The sequence below is a fragment of the Lynx rufus genome, unplaced genomic scaffold (genome assembly GCF_022079265.1).
Source record: "Lynx rufus isolate CCGP_SWC_20201006 ecotype Redwood Valley unplaced genomic scaffold, mLynRuf1.p SCAF_1, whole genome shotgun sequence".
In the NCBI taxonomy this organism is placed as follows: Eukaryota; Metazoa; Chordata; class Mammalia; order Carnivora; family Felidae; genus Lynx; species Lynx rufus.
The window spans coordinates 234,877,039-234,887,346 of NW_025814823.1; the positions used below are offsets into that span (position 1 = coordinate 234,877,039).

The 10,308-nt window shown below is 49.5% G+C and overlaps 1 long non-coding RNA gene across 1 annotated transcript; it reads left to right on the top strand.

The window, feature by feature from the left end:
* Positions 1–3,101: 3,101 nt before the first annotated feature.
* LOC124522640 (uncharacterized) lies at positions 3,102–6,678 on the top strand. The gene is made up of 2 exons (XR_006964819.1): positions 3,102–3,187; positions 4,162–6,678. It is a non-coding gene; the product is annotated as an uncharacterized LOC124522640 (long non-coding RNA).
* The last annotated feature ends 3,630 nt before the right edge of the window (positions 6,679–10,308 follow it).

The window sequence follows — 10,308 nt, forward strand, 5'->3', positions numbered from 1 at the left end:
TCCCAGCAGCGACTGCAAATCTCAGAGCACAGGGTGCAAGTGTGCCTCGGGGGGGGGGGGGGCTTGGTCCACAGGACCCCCTCCCGCTCCCCTCCAGGCTGGCTAGGGGAGGGCGAGGCTTCCCCTCAGGAGCTGGCCCCTGACGTGCGGCCCCTCCTGCACTTCCCTTCCTGTAATGTAGGGTCCTACCCACCAGGATCAGCGATTCTCGAGGTGGAATCGTGGGACAGCGTCCCAGAACCCAGAGCAGTAGATGCCCCTGGGTGCAGTCAGCATGGAAGGACCTGGAAGGGTTTGAGGAAGAATGCACCGCGATGAAGCCTGTGCTTGCTACAAGCAGGCCACAGGGAAGTGTGTCCTCAGGAGGGCGACAGTGGGAGAGGGCTGGAGTGCACCGATCAGGGTTTGGCCACCACAATGGCCTGGGATGGACCGTGAGCCCCTCACTCGGCCTCGTGTTTATTTCTGTCACTTTTTCCTACCGGTCATTATTTTAGCTACTCACTAGTTTCCTGCGTTTCACGGCGCCTGGGCGGGGACTGCTTCAGCTGCCCATCCGTCGGAGCATCTCCGACGGCGCTTGGCTCGTAGTCTGTGTTCAGTAAATAGTGCTGAGTGCAGTCCTGGCCCTGGGGAAGCGTCCCGTGAGGAGGACACGGGTCCAATGAGTCCCCTGCCTCGTTGCGGTTCAACTTTAACCAACATGGCCAGTGGGTGAAGTCCTCCCTAGGTGGCAGCCCACGGCACGTCCCCAGAGAGCAGGTGACCGTGCCCAGCGGCCTTGCTGAGCGAGGAGCGAGGACACGTGGTTTGGGTGAAAAGCAGGTAAAAGGTGGGAGGGCGGTCCCCGCCAGATGCCGCAAAGCCCAGTGGGGAGAAGCTTCGCAACGGAGCCCTCAGGGCACTGGAGGCAGATGCTGCTGGTGACCGGAAGATGGTGACAACCTTGGGATGTCCTCCAACTCCCACCCCTTCCTGCCAGGCCAGTCCCTCCCTCCGCCCTGCAGCGCGTGCAACATCCCAACCGCAAGGCTGATGAAAGAGCACACCTGGGCCGGCCGACTAGTGACTGTGTCCCCGACGTGGCCGCAGAAAGACGTTCCCGCTCAAACCTCAGAACACGCCTCCTCCCCTTGAGTAACTTATGTTTTCTAAGAAAGCAGGCTACCGATTGATGCATTCTTCCGAAGTCTGAGGGGGGAGGAAGGGGAGTGTGAGAGGCGTGGAAAGCGTGAGTAGAAGAGGGAGGGCTTCTCTCAGGTGGGGGCCGGAGGCAGGAGCCCTCAACCCTGTCCAGGCTTGGAATGACCTGGGAGCATTTTACCCCTCCCCAAACCAATTCATCAGAGTCTCTGGGGATGGCGTTTGGTGCTAGGTATTTATATAGCACAGCAAGGCTGACAGCCAATGGCTCATAGGTGACCAGTGAGAAACATTCTGTATACACTGAGGCCAAACATGTTAGAGACCCTCAGACACGGTGGTTCTTAAACTTCAGGTGCATCAGAATCTCCTGGAAGACTTGTTCAAACACAGATTGCTGAGCCCTACCCCCGGAGTTTCTGATTCAGTAGGTCTGTGACCACCAGGCCCAACATTTGGATTTTTAACAAGTTCCAGGTGATGCTGATAATTGCTGATCTGGGACCACACTTTGGCAGCCAATCGGCTGAGGCCACGACCCTTCCCCAGCCCATTGGCTAAGGCCATGATCCCTGTAAAACCTTTGTGCTTTTGAAACTCGCTCTCTCTCTCTCCGGTATCTCACCGCTGCTGCTTCGGTGCAGGTAGGGGATTGAGCTCGAGCTAGCTCGAATGAAGGCTCTCTGCTTTTGCATCGGACTCGGCTCCCTGGTGGTTTTTGGGATCACGAATTCTGGGCATAACAGCTGATGTCATGGAGACGCTGGGTTGCAGAGGACAAGCAGGGGAACCTGCCTCCTCCAACCCCGGGGACACCGAAGGGTGGAAGGAGGGGCTCTCCAGACCTCGGCCGGAAGCAGGGAGAGGGGCAGAACAGGAGGGAAAGGGCTTTTGCCTCCGCCCCAGCCCCAGGTGCCGCCACAGCAGAGTAATTTTGGCAGAGGAAGGCAGGTGTGGGGACACAGGAGCTCAGAGGGGCCTCCAGGCTCGGGGGGGGGGGGGGCGTCTCCAAAGGGAGCAGAGCAGTGGGCGGGGCTCTTGGATGCACCCACTTCCCAGAGGGAGGCCTGGGGGCCACCACCCTGACAAGTAAGGCTGGGACACAGGTCCCTGAGGAGAGGCTGCAGCGCCAGCAGCAGGGCCGTCTTCCTATGGAGCAGCCTCCTGCCCAGCCGGCCCTGGGGGACAGGGCGCGGGGCCCACGGTGGGGTGGCGGACCTGTGTTCCCACACGGGAACTGACAAGGCAGTGGGTCCTCCCCGGGGGGAGTGGAAGGCCGCAGGGCCAGGAACCACTGAATCATACTTAGTACAGCTTCTAAAGCCATTTCTTTGGTGATCTTGGACTTCATTGTAGCCCAAGGAAACTGCAAATATCAGTCATCCTTGGCAAAGCCAGTTGGGGCTGAGTGAGGGCTTTGAGAAGGAGGTCAAGTAACAGGAGAGAGGCAGACGTAGGGGCTCAAACTGGCCTAGGGAGAGGCTTTAGCTTCTAGAAGTTGCTTCTGCCCCACAGGGCCCCCTGACGGGACACTCCCACAGCCACCCCCATAGGCATCCACGACTGTCATAGGTCTGAAAATACACAGGCAGTTGCGTGTGGCAGCAGACGTGAATGGCCTTTAGCCAGAGGCAGAGACCGGTACAGTGTTGCAGACTGTCCTCCTGAAAGCCACCAGCTCCCCGCGGGACGCTTCGGGACCCAGAGTCTCAGGCTTTGTTGCCGTGTCCCCGCTCTCCCTGAAGCGTGGAGCTATTCGACCTTGGCCTTCTCGTCCAGCTGAGAGGCAAAGTGGAAGTCGTTCTCTTCGTTTAACAATTTTCTGAGCCCGGACCATCATTCCAGGTTCCCTACCGGGTCTTCTCGTGGTCGGTGGCGGACAGTGGGTGTAACCGCGGAGGAGGCCGTGCAGTGCTCGCCTCGGATCCTTGGCGGCCGGCCTCCGGATCCAAGTGTCCAAGGGAACACTCTGGGTGGTCTACTGCTTAGGATGGCCGCTGGCACGCTCTTCAGGCAATAACTTGGGAAAATGCCAACGTTCGAGGTAAGTAATTAGCGTAGAACCAACCACTCAATATCTGGACAATTTAGCATGTTGACAATCGACCTATTGGTTCTGCTGAATGTGTGTCTGGCGGTCCATACACTCTCGTTACCGTCACATCTTCTGCAGATGCTGTGCTGTGTGTCAGAGGGTGACGGAGTGAGGGATTCTAAGGCACAGAGTGGAAACTAAGATAGGAAATTATTCAGGTCTCTTTCACTGTGTTTGGGCAAAGGCCCATCTTTATGGGATGAGGCCACTTCTGGACTAGTTTTTTTTTTTTCAATTTAAAAAAAGGCTTAAATTTTTGTTAATTAAAATTGATATTTTTAGTTAATAATATTTCCCTTTTTTTCTGGTCCGACCAGTGAAGGTTCACTTTGAGCAAACCTGTAGTTTTTAAACTATGTGATGTACATGTAAAAATATTTAACGAAGTATTGTAACTTAGTATAGCATATATAACTATAGTAAACACACAGAGTATAGTAGTATGACTTATAGTATATACACAGCATACATATGCTATATCCATAGTATAGTTTCTTATAGTATATGCATAGCATATATATGCTATATTCATAGTATACTAGTGTCTTATGGTATATACATAGTATATCGATGCTATATCCATAGTACAGTAGTATAAATTAAGTTATGACTTTTGAGTGTTACTGGGAAAATGTTCATATTTTGGTAACTGGCATATTTAGAATAAACTTTTATAGATTTCAACTCTTAATATCTGAGAGCTCTATGTAAAGCCAGCTACTGTAAGAGCCTGTGAACTCTTGGGTTATGACTCATCAAACATCTTCCCTGCTTGACCAGCTGCAAGTTTCTCGAAAGAGTGAAGTGGGGCAAGGGTGTGGTAATGGTTCTTGTGTGCACATTGCATTCTTTACAATGTCAGGCCTTTGAAAGTGAAATTAGTTTTATTTATCCAAATTGAAATTTTACTCTCTTAAATACAGAACTCGATACAGAACTCTAAGTCTCGATGATGTTTTGCCTGTCGACTTGAGCTGGAATATCTGACCGTATTAGTCTACACTCAGCATGTGACAAACCATTTCCAAATCCTCTAACAACAGGCTTCTAATTCAGTATGCCACGGGATAAATACTCCAGATCTTTGACACTGAAGGAGAAAGCTTTCAGCAATTTTAAGTCCAGGGATGATGAATGTCAGAAATGTAATTTCTAAACTTGGTAGTGGTGCTTTTACTAAATTCGATTCACACCGTGAATGTCCTTCAAAGAACATGCAAAAAAAATGTTTTTTAATTCAATTGTTTATGACTAAAACCTAAGTTTCAACAGAAATTCAGCTAAACTTGGAAACTCAGAGTTAAAAGATTAAGAAAATGTTCTGCTCTTGTGTATGGATAGATGATGATGTTGTAGACCAATAGCGTTTGCCGTTTGTGACCAAATAGTGGTAAAAAGTAAGACCATGAATTACTGGGCTTTTGATTAGCATTAAAATTCTGAAAATTAAAAAAAAAGTGAGAGGGAGAGAGAATGAAAAAATGAAAGGAAGGGAAAGAGAAAGAGAGAAGAGGAAAGAAGGGAAGGAAATCGGAATTTGGAAGTTCCCTCGAGTGGCCTCACTCTCTCACGTCCCCCCGTGATGCAGGGTGACGGTTTGGGCGGCTGGGGCCCCTCGCCAGCACTTGGCCCCTTCATTTCAGCCCTTCTGCCACCTGTGTGGTACGTGGTAACGGTTTTAACTTGAGTTTTCCTAGTGAGTAAAGAGGTTAAACATCGTTTCCGGTACTTCTCAGTCGCAGGTGTATCTTCTTTAGTGAAACGTCTGTTCGAATGTTACGCTCGTTTAAAAATACAGCCTTCAACCGCCAGCTCCCAAATGGGGTTCATATTCACCCCCTCCCACACTCTCTAGTTCCGATCCTCATTTTCTCTTATGGAGACTCCCTGCCCGTCTCCCAGCCACGGCCCCGCCACCTGCACTGCGCCCCCGCCACGCTACCAGAAGAAGCGCGTCCACGCGTGGGGCTCACGTCCTCCCGTGCAGGCATCGCCAGAGGGTGCCGAGCGACAGGGTCTTTCCACCGTCCTTCAGCTGCCACGTGGGCACCTTCTCGATCTGCTGCTCCCCTGTCCGTTTCACCCTGGCGCCCATCCCCTACCCCCCTTCTCACTTTATTTTCACCAACATCAGCCTAAATGCAGCCCTGGGAAAGCCTCCTTGGAAGAGCAGGGGCTCTCCCACACTTTCGGCCCCTACAGGTATGACTTCTGCCAAGACTGTTTCTCCTCGAGTCATATTGGAGCCACACTCTCTGAGCAGACTGGAGGTCCCTCTGCCCTCGTAATTTTCCATAACGCAAACATCCCATTGTATTCTCATGGTACGTCTGTCTCCACACTAGACCGCAGGTCTCCTGAGGACAAAACTGTGTTCTGCCTTTGACCTCTGTCATCTGATGCGAGCCTGACCACAGTGGGCCACGTATCGGGTGACCTGCCCCTGTGCTACTCCCCTGGGTACCAGGGCTTGGGGGATATAGTGTTGATCCTGTTAAACTGCCCCACCCAGTCTGCAGGAACTGTCATTGAACTGAACTCCCTAGGTGACCCCCAGCCCCAGAATAACAACTGATGACAGGAAAGAACAGGGTAAGACTCTCGGTCCTAAGGACACAGTGGCAGCCACAGGTGCCTGCGTGGGGCTCTCCAGGGCCCCACCCTGAGACACGTTTTCTCCCTTCCCATTTACATACTTTCCTCACAGTCTAGGCTCCACGGCCTTCTCTGTATTCTTTTCATTTTGGTTAAGAAATAAACAATACATAAAACTACAAAGTATAACATAACCACCCAGTATAAATAGTAACATCCAAAAAACCAGATCTGATCTATTTGCTTCAGATTTCTCAAACAAGAAGAAATGCCCATCACAGAATGTGACAATCACCTAGATTCCCTCTTCAGTCCCCTCATCTTCAAGGACAACCACAGTCATGGGCCTAATGAGTCTCCAATCCATATTTTCATACTTTTACGACACTCGCTCTCTGCATGTGGTGTTGGTAGTGTTGCTTTGGGTTTCCTCACGACTGCAAACCCTGTATTATTCTCCAGTGAACTGTTCTCCCTCTTGCTTCCTTCCTTCACCAGAAAGGTCTTCGGTTCTGGTGAGCCCGCCCTGTCTTGAGGGTCACCTCGAAGCAAACCTCTGATGAGCTCTTGTGGAGAGAAGTGTCCGAAATCACCCAGGCCAAAGAAATGCTGGGAAGGGTGCTGTTCTGTGACACCCACCGGTCTCATGTCGGGCTCCCACACCATCTCGTGTTTCTTGCTTCTTGGCCTTTTGTGATTATTTTCTAGGATGGACTTGATTTCACCTTCTATCTCTTCTACCACATTTTTGTTCTCTCATTTCCGAGAGTCACTGTCCTCAGATAATTTTGCTTTCATGGCGTCCTGTTGTTAATGCGGGTATAATAAACTTATATTTTTAAAAACAGCTTCATTGAGGTGTAATGGACATTCAATGAACCACATGTATTTATAAAGTGTATAACATGATGCTTACAGATGTGAAACCATCGCACAAGAAGATAAGGAGCACCAACCCCGAATGTGTCCTCTGGTCCTTTTGTAAAGCCCCCAGCCGAGCCCCCACCCGCAGGCAAACGCTTCCCATACCTAATACAGCATGCGTTCTTTTTTGTCTTGCCCCTTTCCGTCAGCATGGTGACGCTGAGACGTTATTTTCCTGCTACTGTTCATAGTTTCTTCCTCTCTTCCTGCACAGTATTCCATCATATGGATATACCACAATACAGTTAGTCATTCACCTGCCTACGGACAATTGGGTTGTTTCCAGTTTGGGGCTGTTGCAAATAAAGCTGCTATGATCATTCACGTAAATGCCTCTGTATACATTCTACGCTTTCATTTCTCTTGGGCAATTACCTAGGAGTGAAATACTTGGGTCATATAGCAAGTGTATGTCTAACTTTTAAAGAAACTGCCAGAGTGTTTTCACCATCTCACATTCCCACCAGCGAGTGTGTATGAGTTTCAGAGTCTCTGCTTCCTCACCAAGCCTTCGTTGGTCGTTTTCTTCGATTTCAGTTATTCTAAGAGACGGGAGTGTGGTGTGATTGGCGTTTCCCTAATGACTAGAGGTGGTAAGCGTCTTTGCACCTACTTACTGGCCTGCCGCCTGTATGCATTCTTTGATGAAGAGTCTGTTCAAATCTTTTGCCCGTGGTAAAGATTGTTCTGAAGTTTTTATTGTTGAAATTTGAGAGTTCTGTGTGGATTTGGATGCAGAACTCTTATCGGACACGCGATTTGTCAGTCACACCAGCAGTCCATTCCTGAACATTGCTGGGTCACATTCCAGGGCACCACGTCCCTCTGGCCACTCACCTGCCGAGGCCCAGCATCCCCTGATGTTACAATTTGTTTCTAAAACATTTCCCTTTTGCTTCTGGAATGATGTTTTCTTCAGAGGCATTTGCTTTTCTTCCACGATGTAACCTTTTCTAACTATCTGGCGATCCCTGACCTCAGTGCACATTTCTGAAAAAGTTCCAGAAGAGCTGAGTGGGAGCCTGTGATTGCGGGGACCACGCCTCCTGGGGCTCTCCTGCAACACGAGGCAGAAGGCGGCCGGCCACTACACTGGTGGGTCCCTAAGAACCAAAATGTGGATTTATTTTTTTCTGGGATGCCAACATCTGCTAACTCTGGCTGTACCCAGATAGCTGGTTTTTACTTAGCTCCTTCCCCGACCCTGCTCCCACTGCATTTTCCCCAGAAATGGGTGCAGAGCTCCTGGGGCTTATGTGCTGTTTGTGGGGAGCAAGAATGGAGAGGGCACTGTTGTCAGCTCTGAGTCCAGAGCCCAGGTGCACAGGTGCACGGCCTCACTTCCAGGGGCACATCTCACCTCCCCCTCTGTCCTGCCGTCTCAGCAGGGCACACCGTGGGCTCTCCAGCGCCACGGCCCCCTGCCCTGCTTTATCAGTCCCAGCCGTGGGCCCTTAGATTCCTTCACAGCGATTGTAACGGCTCAGGACCGGGAGGGGGAGGAAAGGCACGTGTTCAGTTCATCATTTTGAATTGAGAGAGTTTAAATGTACTCCTGAAAATATAAAAACCATTCCTAATGTTGCCTTTTTTAAAGTTTATTTGAGAGACAGAGAGAGAGAGAGAGAGAGAATGCACGTGCACACACAAGCAGGGGGAGGGGCAGAGAGTGAGGGAGAGAGACAGAATCCCAAGCAGGCTCAGAACTGTCAGCGTGGAGCCCGATGCGAGACTGGAACTTGTTAACCGTGAGATGGTGACCTGAGCCGAAATCAAGAGTCAGACACGGGTGCCCCTTTAAAGGAAATATTTCCCTAAGTCACCATAGAAAATTTTTTAAAAAAGGAAGTTACAAACACTAAAAATAGAAAACACGATAAAAGGACATTTCAATATCGCAGTTAATGAGAGAATCTGAGCCAGCTTATTCCACGGCCAAGTCTGTTTCTCGTGTTGTTAAAGAAAACGAAACAAATCTGAGTGCTTGGAAGGGCCGGGAAACGCCGGGTGAAAGTGCCAACGAAAGCCGTAGCATGGCAGTATTCGGAGCAAAGCCGGATCCCAGGAGAGCAGCACTCAGTGGGAAGATTATCTCACATCGATTACAGGGTGGGTGAAAAGTTTTGCAGAATGCCAGCAGCAAAACACAAAGCAAAAACTATTAGACACACAAGGGAAATCTGACCTGGAAGAGAAATAAGGTTGCAGACAAGTTTAACAGTGGGGTCAATATCTCTGAATTAACACACGACAGAACAAACAGCATCAGCTTTCGAGAATGGCCTTGTTATTAAGAGCTTGAGGCCACAGAAGGAAAACTCAAAATCTGCGCGGGAGAGATTTCACAGAAAATGATCTCTATAGTATCCACATGTGTGAAAAAGAAGAAAAACGTTTCAATGAAATCTCTCAAACGGTTGAGAAGAAAAAAAGCACCCTTTCAAACCAAAATGAATTTCCTAGAAATAGTGAGATTGAGACAAACCTAACAAGTACAGCTGGAGACTATTTAGGGTCATAATTATAGGAAGGTCATTGAACTCTAGGAAGTGCAGGGGCGCCTGGGGGCCTCAGTGGGTTAAGCAAACGACTTTGGCTCAAGTCATGATCTCATGTTTGTGAGTTCGGGCCCCGTCTCGGGCTCTGTACTGACAGCTCGGAACTTGGAGCCAGCTTCAGATTCTGTGTCTCTCTCTCTCTCTCAAAAGTAATTTAATGTGTTAAAAAAAAAAAAAGCCTGCAAAACCTTAGGAAGTGTCATGGAGCAGAAACACACAGCCTTAAAAGCTACGAATACACCTGCTAGGCAAACAGATGACTGAGGTGGTCCTCCCGAGCAGTTACGAGCACGATGAAAAGATTTCCCCTAAATTAGAACAGTGAAGATAAGCAAATAGGAAGTCAGGAGACACAGAGGGAATCACCATCATAAAGGACACGCAGAGAACATTTAATGAAGAAACCCCACAAGATCAGCGTCCCGTGTGGGTGTGTTCTCAGTTCGCCTTCCCCCTCTGCACCTGACGGAAAGCCCTGTTTCTCATTTCTGATGTGTATGCGGTCCCCTTGAAAATCTCAAGAGAAATATTGCAGATTTTTTTTAAAGCAAAGAAACAATTCCATTGGCTCCAGTAGAAAACAGACCAATGACCAAGTAAGAAAATAAAAGAAACGTTCCAAACCGTAATCTCACAGAAAGGCACTGCTGTTAAAATCGCACAAGAATCCTGACAATCCCCTTTATTATTCAGCATTGTTCTCGAATTTCTTGTTACTATAGGAAGCAAGCGACAGCAGAAACAACAGCCTCAAGTACCGCTAAACAAGAACGTGACAGGTTTGCGGATGGTGGGACGGTGACGCTCCAGAACCGGAGCTCAACCGGAGAGAATGGCAGGGATGCACAAAATGCCCCCAGAGGCTGGGCTGGCAGGACAAACACGTGAACACCGATGGTGCTCATTTACCCTCGTTACAAAACGTGCTTGGGGACGCACTGTCATCCACAATGAGCAAACCGTCAGATACCGAAGAACTACCTGAACAGGCAG